General features: G+C 35.5%; 2 non-coding genes across 2 annotated transcripts; both read left to right on the top strand.

Moving 5' to 3' along the window:
• Positions 1–8,175: 8,175 nt before the first annotated feature.
• LOC111556456 lies at positions 8,176–8,255 on the top strand. Its single transcript, XR_002735928.2, has one exon. It is a non-coding gene; the product is annotated as a small nucleolar RNA U2-19 (small nucleolar RNA).
• A 174-nt stretch (positions 8,256–8,429) lies between these two features.
• Positions 8,430–8,499, top strand: LOC111556455. The gene has a single exon (XR_002735927.1). It is a non-coding gene; the product is annotated as a small nucleolar RNA U2-30 (small nucleolar RNA).
• Positions 8,500–22,763: the final 14,264 nt, after the last annotated feature.

Here is a 22,763-nt window from a genome sequence, read left to right as displayed (position 1 = left end):
CTAAGGCTTATCTTAGACCTGACACTCTAGCCTGTTTTTTTTTGTTTGTTTGTTTTTTGTTTTTTGTTTTTTGTTTTTGTTTTTTTTTTTTTTTTTTTTTTTTTTGCTTCCACATGATTCTGGGAACAATGTGGAGGACTGGATCATGGGACTTGTTTGAGTACTCACTGAGAAAGAGGAAATGGACCTCGCTCTGAGATCTTGGATCTATGCCTACACATTTTTCAAGCACGGGGAGAGGGACAGAACACAGGGGCCCACCATACATAAATGTTCTTGCTTATCCTCTGATTATCTCTTCCTTCTCAGTCCAGTTAAGATTTTATTGAATTGATGAACATGGAAAATACTGATACTGGCTATCATGTTTTCTTACAATTCCATTGTTTGTTTGTTTGTTTTAAACCTTGAGCTTTGGAGGGGCACCTGAGTGGCTCAGTCGGTTAAGTGTCCGACTTTGGCTCAAGTCATGATCTCATGGTTTGTGAGTTCAAGCCCCGCATCAGGTTCTATGCTGACATCTCAGAGTCTGAAGCACACTTAAGATAATCAATCTCTCTCTCTCTCTCTCTCTCTCTCTCTCTCTCTCTCTCTCTCCCTCTTCCCTGCTCATGCTCTGTACTCTCTCTTTCTCAAGAATAAAGAAACATTAAAAAAAAAAATCTAAAAAAACAAAACCTTCTGCTTTGGAAAGTCTAAAAGGCCTTTCTCCTAACAAAGAGTTTTGGAGGTCCTTTCAGAAGTTGTTTATTCTTTTCCCTTTTAATTTATGATATTGGTCATACCCATTCCCTGAAACATTAATGTGGGATATTATAGCTGCCTTCTCCAGGATAGGAAAAAAAAAAAAAAAAAGGTCATGAACTAGAAAGAACTACAGTTAATATCTCAAAGTATTATCCTACTTATTTTTTTTTCTACTAGTAAATATTTGCATCCTTGAAAAAAACAGTTGTTTTTATTTCAAAGTCCCTTCCATGCTAAGAAGATAGGAGCTTAGTTGAATTTGTTTCTCCATAATCTTACCTCCTACACACAAACAGCCAAGGGAACCATTTTCACCAGGGTGTCCAAGATTGGGTGAGAAGATTGAAAGTTGGATGAAGTTTTCACCTCACTCTACTAAGGTCTTGGGAGATAATAGCAAATATACATACTGGTCTCTACCCATGGTTCCTGGCACAGGGCTCCCAAGACTCTTGTAAATTCGTTAATGACAGTAGCACTTGGTGCATCGTTGTTGTTATTGTTGTTTTTAATGAGTCTACTCTGATTAGGGTCCTGGATGGGAGCTGATCACCAGAAAGACGAAGCCATGATTAGAACTTTGGAATTTTCAGTAGCATCACACACACACACACACACACACACACACACACAACCACTCTCACTTCTCAATACATGGGAGAGGAATGGAGTTAATGATGTGTCATGCTTACATGAAGAAGCCTCCATAAAAATCCCAATAGTACAGTGTTCAAAGAACTTCCAGGTTAGTGAACACGTATGAAGAGAATGATGCACCTCAACCGTATGGGTACAGAAACTCCTGTACTTGGGACCCTTCCAGACCGCATCTTACGTATCTCTTCATCTAGCTTTTCTTCTGTATCCTTTATCATATCCTTTAATAAACTGGTAAACCTAAATACATATTTCCCTGAGTTCTGTGAGCATCTCTAGAAAATAATCAAATCCAAGGGGAGGAACTCATGGGAACTTCCAATTTGTAGCCAAGTTGGACAGAAGTTGTGAATAACCTGGGGACCTACTACTTACAGTTGTTATCTGAAGTGGGAAGCTATCTTGTGAGACTGAGCCTTTAGCCTGTGGGATCTGATGCTATCTCCAGGTAGACAGTGTCAGAATTAAGTTAAATTGTTAGACACTCAGCTGGTGTTACGGAATTGCTTTGTGTGGGGAAAACCCCCAACACATTTGGTGACCAGAAGTAAAGTAAGGTAAAGTGCTGTTATGAAGTGTAAAGAAGGCACACAGGAGATGAAGGACTGGGTAGTTTTTCTAATACAGGTCTCCACTCACTGTGTCAGCAAACTCTCTCCAGTCTTAATTTTATTCTCCCCCATCCACAAAAGCCAGGCCACTGTTGTAGGTAGACCTTCACTACTTCCTGTTACCATGGTTAGCTGGGACTAGCCTCTAAGAAACTTCATGCTCTAGTGCAATGATGGTTCTCAATTGTCTTTGCCTAAAGTCAGTACCATGAATTGGCTTCCGACACCAATCTCGATCCATGCCTTCTAATAGAGCTGTGTCCAGCACCTGACCCTTGGCTACCTAACATAGAAAGAAAATGGTTTCCTGACTAGGTTTTTGCAAGACCATAGTTGAGTCTCTCACTCTGGATTGCTCCTGTGACTCCTCAAGTCCATCTTAGCTTCCACATAACCAGCAGTGAACAGATACTCTTTATAGATTTAGTCCACCAGCAAATTGTTTGATTCTCTTATAGGCGAGGCAGAAAGAAGGGTGTCTGGGAAGCTTGTAAATACTCTTCTTAAAGTGTTTCCTCTGCAGGACTGAGGCCTCCTACATTTATTGGGGATTACAAAGCTTCTATAACTCACTAGCAGAAATTATACAAGTGAGAAGAATCTAGTTAAAACTACCTCTAGAGTTGGTACTGTTTCCCATTTCTTAGCTCTTTTCCCCTTTACGAAAATAAAAGAGCACAGTAGCTGAAAATTAAGCTGGATTAAAGTAGCTAAAATAATATACTTAGAAAATCCATTTTATTTATAGGAAAATGTCTTCTGAGAGGACACATTGATTTTTATTCTATTTTACATGTCTAAAAATTATCCAATTCTAGGATTAAGGAACTTAAAAATTCGTTGATTCTAATTAATCAGAACATTTTCTTTCACTTAGTTCTGGAAACCCATAAAAAGTTATTAGCTGTCAGCAGCTTTAATGCCAGTTTATTAGAGGCTCTGACTTGGTGCCTGCTGGTAGTTATTGTGAAGGCTGAAAGGTTAACAAGAACGGGCTGCTACCAACCTCGTTGCCAGGTGTTTTTCCCTGCAGTTAATGGACCTGAGCCAATTGAAATTATCACTCTAGAACTAGTCACAGACACTCTTAATCTTTGCATAGAAACATTGGTAGAGGGAAAAAAGGCTGGAATTTGTATTGTTGTTTTTCACCATCATCACATTTGGAACAATTAATATAAAGTATAGTTAATCTTCTACTTGTAAATGAAGGCCTGACAAATCCAAAAAGAAAGAAACCTTTTAAAATCATATGCGTGTATAACATGTTCCATTAAAATAATGATAGTCCCTTCAATGAAACAATGTCTTGTAAAAAGTATTGCACTTTTTTTGAGGCATGGTGGTTAAGGGCAACATAGGTATTAACATGTCTAGGTTTTTTCGTTTTTTTTTTTTTTAATTGCTGGGTTTATAAATCTGAACAGTTGTAATGAAATAACAAGAATCAACCAGATGGAACTGAAGCCAGTCACTGTGGGTTTTTGAGACATGCATGCTGTTTGGGGGGATTGAATAAGTACTTACCAATCCAAAACAGAGCAGATGGCAATGCCAACAGGTAAGCACTTGCTTTATCTTCCAGATATTGTGGTTCACTGAATATCCCTATTTATTTTGGGAACTTTAGCACATCTGTAAATCAGATGAAAGACAAACAGAGGTGACTGAGAAAGACTTGAATGAATAGCAGAATTCTAGGACTTTCACACTGTCAGATGCAGACAGAAATCTGCCAATCTTTAGGTATCATGTAGAATTTTAGGTAGCAGCAGCTGAAATTAAAGACTTAGCTGAATAAAATACAAGAGAAGAAAATGCTATTATTGCATGAAATCCAAAATTAAATAAGTGGGAACAAGAGTAAGAAGAATGGAAGTGAACTACATATAATAGAAGTGAAAATGCTCATATCCAATGTCCACACGAACATTGTGTTCATCTAGTGCAAAGACCTTGGTTTCTAAATACCATTCTCCACATAAAGGAACCAGAGTTCCTTGGAAAAAATGGCTGAGGCAGAGAAAACCACTGGTGAATTTAAATGTTCTTACAGTGTCAGAAAGCAAGAAAGTACTCAATGATTAATGGGGACATAACAAAAAAACCATAAGAACTAGCTTCAAAGATCCAACTGGTCAAATTTGGGACAATTGAAACATTTTTTTTAAAGGAAATAAATTATAACATTGCATTAAAAAAGGGTCAATAAAAATGTATGGGGGAGGGAGAGGAAAAAAACTCTTTGTAACAAAAGAATGTTAGCTATTATGTGTAGAAGGAATGATAAAAATAAAATCATCACTTTGCAAACAACAGTGTAGGAATTGATTTAGGCAAGAACCACCAAATGATGCTAAAAACCATAGGGTGAACGGATTGCCACATGCTCAAAGTTTCACCTAACATATGATTTATTGATACAAAGGACAAATAAAGGTATTTTTACAATAGTGAAATTGTCTTAACCAAGGGATCAAAGTAAGCATCACCAGTAATGCATCAAATTAGCATTATGTATCTTTTGATAAGATGCAAGGGGAAGTATGCAAACCACCTATGGCTATGTGCAAAAAAATTTAACCTGAAAGTAGTGGTGAGAAAACAAGTTCATACTGTAGAATATTGCACAAAACAATTGCCTTGGATTTGACAAACTTGTCAAGTTTGTAAAAGAAAAAAAAAATAAAATAAAAACAGAGAAAAGAAAAGAAGAGGCAAAGGAATGGATATAAAGGAGACAAGACAATTTAATGAAACTTGTGATCCTTGAATAGATATAAATAAATAAATAAATAAATAAATAAATAAATAAATAAATAAATAAATAATAAAAGCCACATTAACACAACTTACTAGGAACACACATGGGACAAATGGAGAAATTTTAATGAAACTGTTTATTAGATATTATTGTGCTCATATGCAAAGTCCTAGATATGAAAATAATATTGTGTTCATATAAAAAGAAGTCCTTGTTCTTATGGGGCACCTGGGTGGCTCAGTTGGTTGAGTATCCAGCTTTGGCTCAGGTTGTGATCTCACGGATCATGAGTTCGAGCCCTGTGTCAGTCTCTATGCTGACAGCTCGTAGCCTGGAGCCTGCTTTGGGTTCTGTGTCTCCCTCTCTCTCTGCCCCTAACTCACTCACATTCTGTTTCTGTCTCTCTCAAAAATAAATAAACATTTAAAAACATTTTTAAAAAGAAGTCCTTGTTCTTATGAAATACATGTTGAAGCATTTAGACTAAAACATCATTATGTTTGCAACTTAATTTCAAATATCTCAGCAAAAAAGACATAAAGATAAAATGGATACATTGATAGATATTTTTCTTTTTCTTTTTCTTTTTTTTTTTTTTTTTTTTTTTGAGAAACAGGGACAGTGTGTGAACAGGGGAGGGACAAAGGGAGAGGGAGATACTAAATCTGAAGCAGGTTCCAGGCTCTGAGCTGTCAGCACAGAGCCCGATGTGGGGCTCGAACTCACAAACTGTGAGATCATGACCTGAGCTGAAGTCGGACACTTAACAGACTGAGCCACCCAGGCTCCCCTATGTTGACAGAATTTTTAAAGCAAATGTAACAAAAATGATAAAAATTAGAACTTATAAGGGAAAGATATATGTGTGCCCATTATACTATTCTTTTAACTTTTTATAGGATTTAACTTTTTTTTTTTAATTTAGAAAAGATAATGCTCATTTCTAAGAGGCTCAATGCAGTGGCTGAGGAAACCCCTGAAATCCCAAACAGATAATAATGTCTCTTGGCAGCTATGTCAACAGATCTTCTGCAAGTTCCCACTGGTACATAATGCTACGTGGTCATCACAGGTCACCACCAATGGGCAAAATAAAAACACAATGTAAATAACATCGGATAAGAAAGTTTCATTTCCATTCAAGTCACATCTGGCTTTCTTTGAGAGCATGGCAGTTAAGTGACCAAAATTCGTTGCTAGGCACAAGAGACTGTATAGAACTTCTTAGAATTGATGACAGTCAATCTGTTAAAACTGGTGGTAGGTTTCCCTAATGAACACCGAAATTTCTACATAAAATTAAATAAAAAATTTAAACAAAAACCAAAAAACTTTGCTTAAACTGTTAAGCCTGCTAAGTCAAACTGACCCACCATACCACTCTAAAGCTTCTGAAAAGTAAGTTGCCTTTTTTTTTTGTCAACATGGAGAATTGAAGTTACTTGATGGTTTAGAAAATTATTCATTCATTCAACAAATATTGATTGAGCAGTGTTATAGGTGCAACAAGACAGAAATAAGCAAATATGTAATATAATGTCAGTGCTATAAGGGGAAAAAAAGAAAGCAGTGTCATGAAGGAAAAGGATGGCAAGGAAATAAAAAAATAATAATTTTTGGTAGGGTGGTCAGACAAGGCCTATAGAGATGAAGAATTGAAGACATAGTGAATGTCCAGGAAATAATTTATAGTCCAATTTGGCCTTGCATAGCATACATATGTAAGAAGTTGGATTTAAGGCTGACAATAATGTTGGGGCTAGGGCTGAGAAGCCTTGAATACCAAGCTAAGTTGTTTAGACTTTATACAATGAGAAATAAATGAAATGAAATGATGTAATCAGTGTTGTGCTCTTATTTTTTTCCCAAAGAATTTGATACTGTATATTAAAGTTTTGTAAATTCAATTTCTTCAAACCTCAAGGAAAAAGCAATTTAATTTTCTTTACAGCCATATTCTATTGATTGCCCTAAAGGAAAATGTGCATATTTTAGTCAACTCTCAATTATCTGTACAACATGGAAGCACTGTCAAGAAAGGAGCCCAAAATTTGTGTCAAAGCCACACTGTGAGATTGAGACCATGATCTGATTTCCTGAAGCAACCAAAATTGTATGAGGAGCAGTTTCATTAAAATGTTCCTCTGGACAGCAAGCAAATAGAGAAAACTGACACTATGAGGAGTTACCCTGCTGCTCATGAATGTTTGTTTTGTTTCTACTCAATAAGCTTGTTGGGGAGGAAGAAGTTTTCTCTGCCATTCAAGATTCTTCTGGTTGGTCTAAGTTAAATTGACATCAGACAGATTAACAGGAGAAAAATCAAATTTAATTTTGGAGATACAGGAATCCCACATATATGAAAGATTCAAAAACAGAAAAGTAAAATGAGGTATATTTACGTATGCCATCCTGAACCAAGGATAAGGGGGCAGAGGTGTGGGACTTCAAAAGGAAGAAAAGGAATTCACAAGAGATGAAAAAGACTAAATGTTTGGCAAACAAACGTTTACTGGGCCACACAGAAACAATGAGACATACAGAGAAATTTTAACAAATAGACTCTATGCTAAATTCCTTCCTGTCTACCACCTCTTTTCATATTATAATGTAGTTATCTATAGTGATAGCTCTATTTCTAGAGCAGGTCCTCCATCCAAATTCCTTTAGGCAGTTAAGGAAAAAGTCAAAGTTTTCTCCTGAGTTTTTGGTTCTTGATTGTCCTCAGCTCAAAATACTCTGCATGTCAAAGTGGCACATCTTGGGGCAATTCATTCTAAACTCCTACCAGCTAATCTTTGATCTTGTGTCACAAGTGTCTCAGTCGACCAGGGTAAATCCAGATAAAGGTGATACAAAACAGATTACATATTTTCAATAGAAAGATTAACATGGAACACAGATGATCCATGTATAGTCAACAATGCAAAACACTGAAATTATACTACAGAGTATCAACAAATATCCACACTTCAATACTTTGGAAATGAATGAAGATAATAAATAGAATTATTTTAAATTACTCAGGCATTAGCTCTTCCTCTGTATTTCATTACTTATTCATTTATTTGTTCACCAAACATTCACTGGAGTACCAGACAGGCAAAAGGCATTGCTGTGAACTGTGAGGAGCAATGTCCATAATTATTTCCACTTTCCTAGTAGCAATCTGTTATAATTCAATGTAGCTTTATAATTTTAAAATTAGAGTCTTAAATTTGGATAGCTGTACAATCTAAATTTCTCTAGCATTGTCTTATATGTTCAGGCTCTAGACTTATAAGGTTTCCATTCATAAGTTATGTGGTATTGGACAAGTTAAATATCTGTCTGGGGATCATTTTCTCATCTGTGAAATAAAAATAGTTCTCTCTGAGATTTGCTCTTACTGAAGTGAATCAATGATGAAAATAGACAATTCTGAGCATCAGAAGACCTTCTAATTTACCTGATGCATGATCCCTATAGTTCTGAAAAGCAAAAAAAAAAAAGTAATTTAGAAAAATAAGGGCTTACATCTGGAGTGTGTGTGTGTGTGTGTGTGTGTGTGTGTGTGTGTGTGTGTGTATAAAGATGACAGTGTATAACTGAGGACTTGATGAATGAGATTGGGGTGAGTATGGAGGGGATATGAAAGACTAATCATTTCTGAGCAATGATGGAAAGATTTTACTACTGACATTTACAACTATGAATGTTTCTACACTTGATCTGAGCTCAAGAAAAACAAAATAAGTGCATATATTCCATAAGGTTGCTGAGAAAACTGAGATTAGGCTTATGAAATACTTAGAGTCTAGCACTTAGCAATAACTCAGTCAATGTTTAGTGATGACTATTATTTGTAATTATTATCATTAGAATAAATGATGAAATTATTAAAAGTATTATTAGAAGCTCAGAATAAAGTCTTAAATATTTTTATTATGCTAAAAACACAGAGATTCAATATGTATGTGTTTGCCTTGTACCAAGAAGGAAAAGAAAACAGAACCATGTTACAAATTACAATATAATATCATGTATTTATAGCTTCAAGATACAAACAGGAGTAGTAGTTATTAAACTGATGGGGACAAGAGGGACTTGTAATGCCTAATTACCCCTCCCTTTGGGATTAGCATAAAGTCACTTTTCCTGATCATTAGAGGGTACAGGTTCACCCATAAGTATGGACCAAATGAATAATGAACAGATCCACTGACAGACACCTTGAGAAATAAGATAATTCAGATGGTCAAGCCTGACACCTGAGGCACAGAATTCACTTTATAAACTCATCATAGTTGTGTTAGCAATAAAATCTTTTTAATAAAATTTAATAAAATTTTATTTTATTTTATTTTATTTTATTTTATTTTATTTTATTTTATTTTATTTTAATAAAATAAAATTTTTTAAATTTTTTTTCCCTTGGTGGTGCCATCAGTTATTGTAGGTGATTTTTCCCCCATGTATTTGATATCCACAGGGCAAATGTTTTCACCCTGCTCAGTGAACTGTGCTAAAACGTCTTTCTGAAACCCTTCATTATTACCTTTGAAGGGATCTAGGTCTTTAAAATCTCTTTACAGAGAACTTATACAGGGGAAAAAAGCATTCTCATCCTCCCCCGCCCCCAAACACACACACACACACACACACACACACACACACACACACACGACCATTATAAGCCCCCACTGGGTATATACTATCATCTCATAATTAACAAAAACAGTGCCTTATACTTGCCTTTTCTCACTTCCATAAAGCTGCTGGTTCTTGAATTTTCCAATACACTGAGGAGAATTTTAAAGCTATTAGTGAATTGTGGAGAAATATATTTGTCTTAAGGTGCTGTGTTTTGTTTGTTTCTTTTTTTAATTGTCTTATTTGTATTTTAAGAAGTTTAAATACAGAATATATGGCACTGTAGTCACAGGGTTAGAACAAGTTGCTTCTGGGGAACTTCTTCAGTTTAAGCATCTTTTCCAACCTCACACTATTCCAGACCATCAGGAAAATTAGAGTATTTATGCCAGACACCCCTGACATTAACATGTATTTCCTTTCCTTCTCCTGAAACCATTTGCCTGGGACTTTATCCTGAAGTTTTTAACAGATAAATGGGGGAAAACCCAACTGTACATTTCCAACACCTATCTGATTGTTATATTCTGTACTCATTCTAGAATCATCACATGTTAGGATGGGAAGTTAGACACTCTCCTAAATATAGATGGCAAATGGAAATCCATTTTCATGGTTGGGAGCAAATTATTCAGATTCAGATACCAACCCCAGTCTCAGTAAACTAGTAACCCCCAACTAAACCCCAGTAAACCCCAAGCTAAGTAAACCTGTACCAGGTAGCCACCTTCCCTGACTTCATTTATTTATCTATAAAATGGGGATAAAAATATCTCATAAGATTGTTGTGAGGATAAATGTGATAATTTATTTTTAAATGTGTTAACTATTGTGATGCCTGGCATTTAGTAAGCATTCACTAATTTGTGGCTATTTTACAGCTTTCTTCATGTTTGCATGTTCCAATTGTAAACACAGACTTTCAAGTCAGAACCAGGTTCAAAGAATATTATGTATAAGATATTTGTGATAAAATTCACCTTTTTGAATCTCGGTTTATTCTTCTATTTTCTCAAAGGTGTTCTGAGGATTAAATAGTGACCATAAAATACCTAACATACATCCTGGAACTTAATAATTACTCTGTAAGTGATAGTTTCTTCCCCCATTTCCATTACTATATATCCCAGCAAATATAAAAATGTAGTCAACATGTAATAGTCATAAATCTAAATAATACTGTTGACTAGTCTATTCTTTGCTATTCATTGCCTGCCAACTGGAAAGCCAGTTGGAAACATGATGGCCTTGGCTTTGGCAAATGAGATATTGGCACAAGTGCACTGGGAAGCCTTTTTTGAAGGGCTTTTCTTTCCCCGCCCCCCTAATAAAAGGGACAGAAGAGGTTAGTTTCAATCCTTCCCTCGCATTTTATGCTTTAACTGTGTCCATGATTTCTGGGCCTGCAGTAACCGTCCTGAGACCACGAAAGGAAGGCTAATATAATTGCAGAGATAGCAACCCTGGCATTATCCCATAGATAAACCAATGCCAAGAGCTGCCTATTCAGCATTTCTTGTTAACCAAGATAGTAACTATTATTTGGAGAGGTGAGTGTTGGTTCGGTTTTCTGCTACTTTTAAAGTGGTATCTCCCACTAGAGATATTAAACCTTTTTCTGTCTACAAATTAGCCCCAAAAACCAAAAGAAAAGAAAATACATAATTTTCACCCCCTGCTAACAATTTGAATCTAATCTTTAATTTTATGTATTTTTATTTATGTATGTATTTTATTTATACATGTATTTATGTATGTATGTATGTATGTATGTATGTACTTATGTATGTATTTTATTTATGTATTTTATGCTCCTGGCCAGATGATTCCTTAGTCTTTATTCTAACATTTCTGGGAATTAGAATACAGAGTGATGCATGTAAATAATGGTTTATTTAGTTCTCTTTTCAAGTTTATATCTAAACTAAAAACTAAAGGATATCTCTAGTTATCTTTTAACCCTTACACTTCCTGAATTATCTTGTTCTTACACTTCAGAAAGAGGGAAAACTAGATACATATTACGAGGATGATGTGAATCTTAAAGTGATTCTTTGAAGTAGGTTCTATTAATATCATTCCTATTTCGTATATGAGAAAACTGAGGAATTAAGAGGCCTAAAGTCCCTTAATTTGTAAGAGGTAAATCTAGGCAATCTGGATGCTATATTATACTATTTGGGCCTCATGTTCTTTATCAATAAAATATGATGGTTTGACTAGTTGACCTTCTACATTTCCTTTCATGTCTAATTCTCTACTTCTTTCAGAATATTAACTGCCAGTTTCTCCAACTTCTGCTGTCCTCACTACTGTAATTAGAGAGAAGTATCATCAACAGGGAGACAGTTTAGCATAGACTATGGATATAAACATGGCATTTTTTAGTCATTTTTACTATGCTTATGGCCATGGGAAATTTACCTAACTTCTTTACATCTAATTCCCTTATTTGTGAAACTATATATGGAATCACATAGTGATTTGATCTGAGACTTCAATAAGATCATCCATATAAAGTACTTAATGCACAGGGCTTGGTATATAATGCTCAACAAATATTAGTCATCATTTTTGTTGTTATTGCTATTACATTAACCTCTGAAAACTTAATTTCAAATAAGTTGGTGAGAATTCTCCTGTGAATTAAAATCTACTGTCATAAGAAAACCATCACTGACATATTTGATAAATTTCATTAATCTTATCCATAATATCATATTATTAAGTATTTTATTTGATGTATGTTCTCTTCCTGAATCCTGAAAAATAAACTTGAAATTAACTTTCATTTTAGTAGGTCTATAGCAAAAGAAAAAAAAATCCACCAATGTTAGTAATAAAACAAAAGCACCATTGTTTTAATTTCTTGGGCCAGTCAACAACTAGATATGTGATAGGGTGGTAAAAACAGGACAATTTAATTTCAAACATTACATTAAAAACTGGATTCCATCCAATTATCAGATCCTAATAATACACATCCCAAGCTACTTAAGGAATTGATGGAAACGATTACTGAGCCACTAAATATTATTTATGAGTTTTTGAAGGACACAGTGTCTCTGATAGCAACAACTCACCATCTTTCTTTTAGAGAGGGAAAGGACAATTCTAAAAGTAATAAGCCAATCACCTTGACTAGTTGACCAGTGAATTTCCAACCATGCTCTTCAGAGCCTATCAAAAGAAAATCTTCTTAACCCCTTTCCACATGCTTTTATCTATATCCCTCTTTTAACTTCAGTTGAAGTATACAGATATATGAAATTTGCATTAATATATACATCATATATATACATATATAGAATATAAATTTTACAAATTGGACTTTATTTTTAAGAAAGGCCTTAAGGGCTAAGAAGCCAAGAGCAAATGAACAAAATTTTGAATTACTATGATTTAAAGGACACAAGAAAAAAATCACCACGTTGTTTAAAATAAATTAAATTTAAAAATTCATATTGTTTATTTCTAAGGCTTTAGATTCACAATGTTATGTCAAATGAGAATACATACTACCAGAATGTTGGGATATTGGAAGTAGGGTTTTATTCTTTGTTCTTTAATTCTGTCATTCATAGTATTAACACTTAGCTATTACTGAAATCAACAAAGCCCAAAGTTGGGATTTATTTAGTTAAGGAGAGTAAGTGAATGAGCATCCCAACCATGACCTCCAGATTATAGGAGTGACTATTAGTAACCTTTCACCTAAGGCATTTTTTAAAAATGCCTTGTCAAGAAAGTGTTCCTGGCCCTCCTGACCGGTATGGTTAGAGGAGTACCTACCTGAACAGCTTGTGGAATTAAAATGAATTCAATATTGCTATCTCTCTGGGCCTTTTAACTCCTTCTTCTGCAGTATGCCAGGTAAATTCTGACTTTAATACTTTTTTGATGAAAGGTCACCAATGTCTCTAGCCTATAATGAGTCAACCTAATTGATTAAAATCACTCCTATGTGTTAAACCAGCACATTAAGTTCTGTAGCTTTTGTGGGCATATGCATGTCAGTCACTTTTGTCCAATCAAATAATACCCATAGAATCAATACCCACACATGCTTCTGACTCCTGCTAATGCAAACTGATGTGGGCCTATAACCTTTTGGGTACATAAGCTGTATGCTTCCAGAGCAGGCTTCGTATGTCTCCATGAGGTCCATGTTGAGATCTAACTCCTATGGGTAGAGGAGCCGTGAAGGGAAGTGGTGGCGGGTATGTAGGAGAACTGGAACTTCTTTTTGTTTTTTGTTGTTGTTTATTTGAGAGAGAGAGAGAGAGAGAGAGAGAGAGAGAGAGAGAGAGAGAGAGAAAGCATGAGTGGGGAATGGGCAGAGAGGGATAGAGAATCCCAAGCAGACCCAGCACTGTCAGCACAGAGCCCCACAGAGGGCTTGATCCCACAAACTGTGAGATCACGACCTGAGTCGAAATCAAGAATCCATTGCTTAACTGACCTAACCACCTAGGCACCCAAAAAACTGGCACTTCTTTGTGAGACATCTCATCCAGGAGCAGTCATTAAAAGTTTCATTTCAAGGGGAATCTTCTCCCTTAGATGGGACAGGGAGGTAAGATCCCTTTGTCCCATGGGATTGAGACTTCAACTGGCACTACAAATCTGCAGCCTTTATAATCAGGCCTTGGGCTTGGTCCTTAGCCATATCTGCCCTGTGACTACGGGAAATAAGAAGACTCCTTCAAAGATGCCCTTGAAGATTTCTGATTTCCATCTTGTACTCTGCGTGATATTTTTATGACTTTGAATTTGTTCCTTTCACCCCATATGATTTCCAGGACCTTCTGAAACAGCCAACTGATCCATAATCTTATAATCACTATTGCTATCATAAGACCAAGTGCCACAGCACTTGATTTCCCACTCCTTGCCTTTCTACATTCGCTTATGCTTGTGCCACATGGGTGGAATTTTGAGTAATCATAAAGACACTGTAAGCCATGGGGCTCCTGGGTAGCTCAGTTGGTTGAATGTCCAATCCTTAATTTTGGTTCAAGTCATGATCTCACAGTTCTTGAGTTTGAGCCCCACATCAGGCTCTCGGCTGTCAGTGGGGAGCCCAATTTAGATCCTGTGCCCCCTCTCTCTCTGCCATTCCCCACTCATGCTCTCTCTCTCTCTCTCTCTCTCAAAAATAAATAAACATTTTTTTAAAAAAGACACTAAGCCATGGTTTATTAGTATCCTATCCCTCCCTACCAAAAGATTATCTATGTGTTCCTCAACTGAATTGAGCTATCAATCCATTTTTCGGGGCACTCCCAACTACCAGATACTTTATCAGTCATATTCTTAACAAAAAAAAATAGATGGCACCTGCAATCTGGGTAATTTGTGAAAATTTTAGTAAAGGACTACTTGCAAAGGAGTGGACAAGGGGTAGGGCAATAAATAAGGAAAAATGTACTTCCTCCAGAGCTAACAACAGTGGAAAACCATTACTACGTGTGGGCCTGAAGGTGCAGAGGAGTGAGCAGTTACGACAATGTGCAATAACTAGATGTCCATCTAAAAAGAGCTTGGGCAGGGCACCTAGATGACTCATTCCATTAAGCTTCGACTTGAGCTCAGGTCATGGTCTCCCGGTTTGTTTGAGCCCTGCATTGGGCTCTGTGCTGACAGCTCAGAGTCTGGAGTCTGCTTCAGATTCTGTCTCCCTGTCTCTCTCTCTCTCTCAGCCCTTCCCACACTCAGGCTTTCTCTCTCTCTCACTCTCTCTCTCTCTCTCTCTCTAATAAATAAACATTAAAAAAATAAGTAAATAAATAAAAGGAGCTGGGACAACCAACCACAGGGAGTTGACAGTCTAAATGCCCTGAACTCACTCTGCTACCAATCAGATATCTGACTCTGAAGAAGTAAGTGAAAATTATCCATCACACATAATCTCAAGGGGGAAAACATTTCGACTGGAATCTTGTTGCCAAAAATTAGGAGTTTGGATTCCATTCTCAGTGCAATGCAAAGCCACTTAAACTCTTTAAGTTGAGAAACAGCATGAAATTCAATTTATGATTTGAAAACAATTCTCTGGCTGAACTGTGAACACTGGACTGGAGACGGTCAAGAAAATAGGATGATGAATTTGGAAGTTATGGCAATGGTTTAGGCACGAAATGATGTTTGTATTAGAAAGGTGGCAGCAGAGATGGATATAAGGGAGTGGCATGAAGCACAACTTGGAGGGAGAATTCAGATGATTTCGTGGAAAATATGATATGGAGAATGAGGAAGAAGATGTCAATATAAATCTCAATTTTCTGGACTCACTAGCAAGCTAAAGTGTGGCGTAAATTACTGAGATCTGTTCAGCGTGAGCTATTTGAAAATTAAGTTTGAGAAAAATCCCCGAAGTGAGAAGAAAAAAAAACTGTAGTGTGTAAAAAGTTACACAAGCTGTATAGTTTTCTAGGAACAAAGCATATTTTATTATAGTCCCTTTCAGCATTTTGGAATCTAACCACAAATAAAAAAGCCGGCTTTATGGCTGTCTTCTGTCACTGGCAAATGGGAGCTTTCAGGGACGTCTGCTCACCTCTTTGGGATAAATGATATTACCAACTGAGGACAATAAAGTTATTTGTGACATGAATAGAATATTGATTTTATTCTGTTTTCCTGTGGTAATTTTTTAAAGAAATTTTCAGAATAAGCTACGTTCCAGGCCCAATCCATTGAAAATAACAACAGAATCAATTTATTATTAACTAACCCATTCTCAATATTTCTAGCATCTGTGTTTATTTGGCTGTAGTTTATATGTCCTCCATTAGTCAGAATTTATTAACTATTTCCAGGATTATGTACTCCACAGAGATTACAAGTAATGAAGCAGAATTTAAAGTTTCGATACCTGCCTTGTCCTCTTCCCAAAATTTCTGAACATTTTGACTTACTAACTTTCCTAATAGAAAGCTAGTCATACCTTCTAATGAGAAAACTTGAAAGACCGATATTATCTTTTCCACACTGATTAAAGTCACTTACACTGGATTATCAGAGAATGGCAACCCTCAAGCCTGACAGTCCACCTGCCACTTCCAATGATGGTTCCTTCTGGTGTCCTCAAGTAGGTAATTTTGTCAATGGCTTTTGCAGGGCCTCTCATAGAAAATTGTGGTAACTGGAGTGCCAATTGGGACAAGTCTTGGTTCAGGTTCTTAGCAATCGTGCCCGGAAAGAATGAGTAGAGCCTGTAGTGAGTATCTACTACAAGCTACTCCAGTTAGCTCCAGTTAAAAAGACTAGAACTTTATGGCAAAAAATGCCCAGAAATGGATATTTCCAGGAAATACATCATTTGATGAATTCCTTGCTTCCTTGAAAGTTATAATGTTCTGGAATAGTTTAAGTTCCTATATTTACTTTTTAAAGTTTATTTTATTTATTTATTTATTTATTTATTTATTTATTTATTGAGAGAGCACGAAATGGGGAGGGGCAGAGAGAGAGGGAGAGAGAGAATCCCAAGCAGGCTCTGCACTGTCTGCGCAGAGCCTGATGTAGGGCTCCAACCCACAAAACCATGAAATCACATTCCACGTGGTAGTCTTATAGTATGATACTGACACTCTTCCATCAGGAGGTAGGTTCTAGTATACTTCTTGAAACTGGGTAAATCTTTGTCACTGCCTCAATGCAAGGAATGTAGTAGACTTCAGAAGTGTTTGACTTCTGAAGCTAGATCATAAGAAGTGATATGGCTTCTGTCTGGCTCTTACTCTCTCCTGAAACTCAGCCTTTGAACCTAGCCACCAAGTTGTAAGGAAGCCCAGGACACAGGAAAGGCCATGGATAGGCATTCCAGCTGAAAGTCCCACCTAAGGTCTCATTTGACAGCCAACGTTAATTACCAGACATATGAGTGAATGCACCATTAGATCATACCATCTCTCAGCCTTGGAGGCTTCCAGTTGAGACATCAGATATTCTTAAGCAGAGACAAGTCATCTCCATTGTCCCCTTGCCAAGTTCCTGGCCCGCAGAACCTATCAAAACAATAAATCATTATTTTACATCACTAATTTTTAGGGTTATTTATTATAGCATAGTAACCAGAATACTTGATGAATAATAATTGTTATAGGATATTATTATGTCAGAACCCCTCAAATATGATGAAATTATATTATTATAATTACCATCATTTTTATCATCATCATCATTACTCTTTTGTGAGGGTACTACATATTTTATTTCTGTAAATACATGGTCAGAGAAAGTATGACTCAATTTATTTAAAGATTCTTTAAAATTAACTTTATTGAAGCATATATTCCCTTAAATGGAGAGGACCCATTGTGTTTACGATGTGTTCTTGCCACTGTGGGCCTGAGTCAGGAGAAACTTCCAGAAGTGTTTGACAAGCTGTTTGTGTTTGAGAGCTTTATTTTAATTATGCTGAACAATCAAGAGAATTGAAATAGAATGCTGTAAGACAAGCATCTTTTTGCAACTTCCCAAATAGAAGGCCCATTTAATGTGCGTAACTTTTTACATCAGGTATAGAAAGCAAAACATGATCTTTCAACAGCAAAAAGATGTTTTTTTATGTTAATTGGCAACAAGACAATTTGCTCTAGTTTATTTATAGTAAAATTATAGAATTGCTTTTAAAAAGTAAATCTTTGCTGTTAGTGGAAAAACATATACAACGGTATTGTTTCGTGGGTACCAAAGATGACAGATGCTGGTAATGTGGTCAGCTTCCTGAATAATTCTTAGTTCTTTGTTGGGCTAATGAACTTTTCATGGTTACACTTTATTCTCCCACCTTCTACCCTTACTTGTCTTTCATTTCCACTTTCTTGCTGAAACTTGTAAGGGTAAAATGCCTTTTTAAATATGTGAAATAGCCATATTTCATTGAAGGAAAAATGCCAATGTCAAAAAGGGAGAATAAGAACCAACAGTTGAACCAGAAACCTTGAATAATGCCATAGACACAATGCTGAACTTGGACTTTGAATTTAGCTTAACTTGGACTTTGGTAAATTATATTTTAAATACACTACCAAAGTTTGACACTGAAAAAAATTCTTATTAAATCTTAGTGTATTTGTTTTGTAAATATAAAGCTTCCAATATTATTCTTATTTAATATAAGCAATGTCTAGAGTAGAAAATGGACAGCATATATAAATTTAATTACAATTGAATAAAAACCTTAATGCAAAAGACAAAATAAAAAAACAAAAAGTATTATATTTTGTTTTAATATGGAAAATATTTATTCATTTTTGGACAAAGATATTCTTTTTAACGTTTGTAACTATAAAGAGATTTTTTTTTATTTTTTTTTCTTTTTCAACGTTTTTATTTATTTTTGGGACAGAGAGAGACAGAGCATGAACGGAGGAGGGGCAGAGAGAGAGGGAGACACAGAATCGGAAACAGGCTCCAGGCTCCGAGCCATCAGCCCAGAGCCTGACGCGGGGCTCGAACTCACGGACCGCGAGATCGTGACCTGGCTGAAGTCGGACGCTTAACCGACTGCGCCACCCAGGCGCCCCTAAAAGTAGTTCTTAAGAAAAGTGTTTATAGCAATAAGCACCTACATTAAGAAAAAAGAAAGACCTCAAATAAAAACCTGTTTATACCTCAAGGAACTAGGTAAAAAAAATAAGAATAAACTAAGCCCAACGTTAGTAGAAGGAAAAAATACCAAAGATCACAGTAGAAATAAATGAGATAGAGACAAATAGCCAATAGAAAAGCCAATGAAACTAAGAGTTGGTCTTTAAAAAGATAAACAAAATTGACAAATAGGGTAACTCCAAAAAAAAAAAGAGAGAGGGAGAGAAACTCAAAATCAGAATTGAAAGAGGAGACATTACAACTGATACCACAGAAATACAAAGGAATGTTCGTAACAGACTATGATAACCAATTAAACCCTAATAAATTGGAGAACCCAGAGAAAAATGAATAAATTTTTTCAATGAAATGAAAACATACAACTTCCTAATACTGAATTATGAAGAAATAGAAAACCTAAACAGACTAATAATGTGTAAGGAGATCAAATCAGTAATAAAAAAAATCTCCTAAGAAAAGCCAAGCAACAGATTTCTTCACGGGGAATTCTACAAAACACTTAAAGAACAATTAATCCCAGTCCTTCTCAAACCCTCCCAAAAAAGTGATGAGGAGAGAACACTTCCACAATCATTTTATAAAGCAAGCATTACTCTGATACCAAAGCCAGACAAGGACATTATAAGAAAAAAGATTATAAGTTAATGTCCCTAGTGTACATAAATGTAAAAATCCTCAACAAAATGCTAACAAGCTCAATTCAACAACACATTAAAAGGATCATATAGCATCACCAAGTGGGATTTACCCCTGGGATGCAAATATAGTCTAATATCTATAAATCAATAAGTGTGATTAATATACCACAATCCAAAATGAAGTATAAAAATCATATGATCCTCTCAATAGATGAAGAAAAAGCATTTTATAAAAGTTATGATAAAAACTCTTAACCAATTAGGTATAAAAGGAATCAACATAATAAAGGCTATATATGACAAGCCTACAACTAACAATATACTCAATGGTGAAAAGTTGAAAGTTTTTTGTCTAAGATCAAGAACAGGATAAGTGTGCCCACTCTCACTACTTTTATTCAACCATAGTACTAGAAGTCCTGGCCAGAGCAATAGGGCGATAAAAGAAATAAAATTGTATCAAAATTGGAAGAGAAGAAGTAAAATGTCTGTTTGCAGATGGCATGATGTTATATAGAGAAAATCCTAAAACTCTACCAAAAAAAAAAAAAAACCACAAAACAAAACAACAAAACAATGCTGTTAAAACGAATCAGTTTTGTGGTAGGATACAAAAATCAACATGCAAGAATCAGTTGTGTTTCTATATACTTACAAGCTGTTGCCCCCAACCCCCACAAATTAAGAAACAATCCCATGTACCATAGCATCGAAAACAATAAAATATTTAGAAGTAAATTTAACCACGGAGGTAAAAGATCTGCACACAAATAAATGGAACGATATTCCAGGTTTATGAACTGGAAGAATTAATATTTTTAAAATGTCCATGCTACCCAAAATGGTCTACAGATTCAGTGCAATCCCTAACAAAATTCCAATGTCATTTTTCACAGAAATAAAAAAACCCTAAAATCCATATGGTACCACCAAAACCTCTGAATAGCTAAACAATTGAACATGCAGAACAAAACTAGAGGCATCACACTTCCCCATTTCAAACTATACGACGAAGCCATACTAATCAAAACAAAATGGTACTGGCATAAAAACAAAAACATAAATCAATGGAAGAGAATAGACAGCCCAGAAATAAATGCACACATATGTGGTCAGCAAATTTTTGACAAAGGCACCAAGCAGACACAATGGGGGAAGAGCCCCTAAATGGTGCTGGAAAAACTGGACAGCTATATGCAAAAGAGTGAAATTGGACCCCTATACCATACACAAGAATAAACTCAAGATGAATTTAAGACTTAAACAAAAAATCTGGAACTATAAAACTCCTAGGGGAAAACAGGGGAAAGCTGCTCAACATTGGTCTTGGGAATTATTTTTTGACACTAGGTTATGACGGGTATAATATATTTATATCAAATATGGATTAAATCTTAATAAAACACCAAAAGTTCAAGCAACAAAGGCAAACATGCACACACACACACACACACACAACAAATGGGACGACATCAAATTAAATTCTCTGCGCAGCAGACGAAACAACAAAATGAAGAGGCAACCTGCAGAATGGGAGAAAATATTTGGAAACCAAAATATATTTTTAAAAAGTTTTACAACTTAATGACAAAAATAAAATAAATTTTTAAAAAATAATCCAAATGAAAAATGTGCAAAGGACTTGAATAGAGAGTTTTCCAAAGACGACATATAAATGGCCAACAGGTAAATGAAAAGATGATCAACATCACTAGGCACCAGGACAATGCAAATCAAAGCCACAAAGAAATACAACCTTGTACCTGTTAGGATGGTTATCATAAAAAGGTCAGAAGATGAGTTTTCACAAGGATGTGGAGCAAAGGGAACCCAGACCTTGTGCCCTGTTGGTAGGAATATACAATTGTCACAGCTGTTATGGAAAACAGTAAGGAAGTTACTCAAAAAATTAAAAATGTAACTACCATATGATCCAACAATCCCATTTCTGGGTTTACATCCAAAATAAATAAAATCACCACCTCAAAGAGGTATCTGCACTCCCATGTTAACTGCATTATTTACAATAGCAAGATATAAAAACTTAAATGTTCATCAATGGATGAATGGATAGAGAAAATGCTATACACATAACACACACACACACACACACACACACACACACACGCACAGTAGAACATTATTCAGCCTTTAAACAGAAAGATCTTCCTTTTACAACATGTGTCAACATGGAGGACACCATACTTAGTAAAGTAAGACAAAGGAAGTAAAACATTACATGATCTTACATGTGGAATCCAAAAATAATAAACAAAACAAAAACAAAAACCTGAACTAACAGTAACAGAAAGTGTAATGGTGGGTTATGAGAGGCTGAGGTGGGGGGGGGCATCGGGGTATTTACAAAAAAAAAAAAAAGAATTAAAAAAGCAAGTAGAATGGTGGTTGCCAGGTGCTGGGGAAACAGTTCACAGGGGGTTATTGTTTAATCAGTACAGAGTTTCTGTCTTGCCAAATGAAAAGAGTTCTGGTGATGAACGGTGGTGAAAGTTGTATAACAATATGGATATACACCGAACTGTACACCTAAAAATGGTTCAGATAGTAAATTTTATGTCATGTGTATTTTATAATGAAAAAATGAAAAAAATACTAATAAAAAAGCAGGAACTATTAATAGGAATAACAACAACAGCAATGACAATGATGACAATAATAATAACACAACCTAGGCCTTCACTTTAAAAAATGGAGAGTCTCTGATAATAATTTCTTAAATTTTAATTTTAATTATAAAAAAAGAGTTGTAATAAATAGGCTTGTCACTGATTAGAACTTGTTGTACGAGGGTTTAATCCATATCTGATGCAAATATGATAACCCAGGCATATACTGCATAACTACAGATAATAAATAAAAATAAAATAAATAAATGGAAGAAAAGAACTAAAATGGAGATACTGTTTAGAAGTATGTTAAGACAGTCTTTAATGAAGACGTCATAGGCTCAGATTCTTGGCTTTATAAGAAAACTTTCCCTTGAGAACTCTATACGTAAAACAATAGACCAATCAAATTCACAATACTAGAAAAGGAGGATATCTGGATTACTTCAGAAGAAAGTTTTTAAGT

Source organism: Felis catus, chromosome C2, assembly GCF_018350175.1.
Source record: "Felis catus isolate Fca126 chromosome C2, F.catus_Fca126_mat1.0, whole genome shotgun sequence".
Lineage (NCBI taxonomy): Eukaryota > Metazoa > Chordata > Mammalia > Carnivora > Felidae > Felis > Felis catus.
Note: the sequence above shows the minus strand (reverse complement) of the source record. Positions and strands in the feature narration are given on the sequence as shown.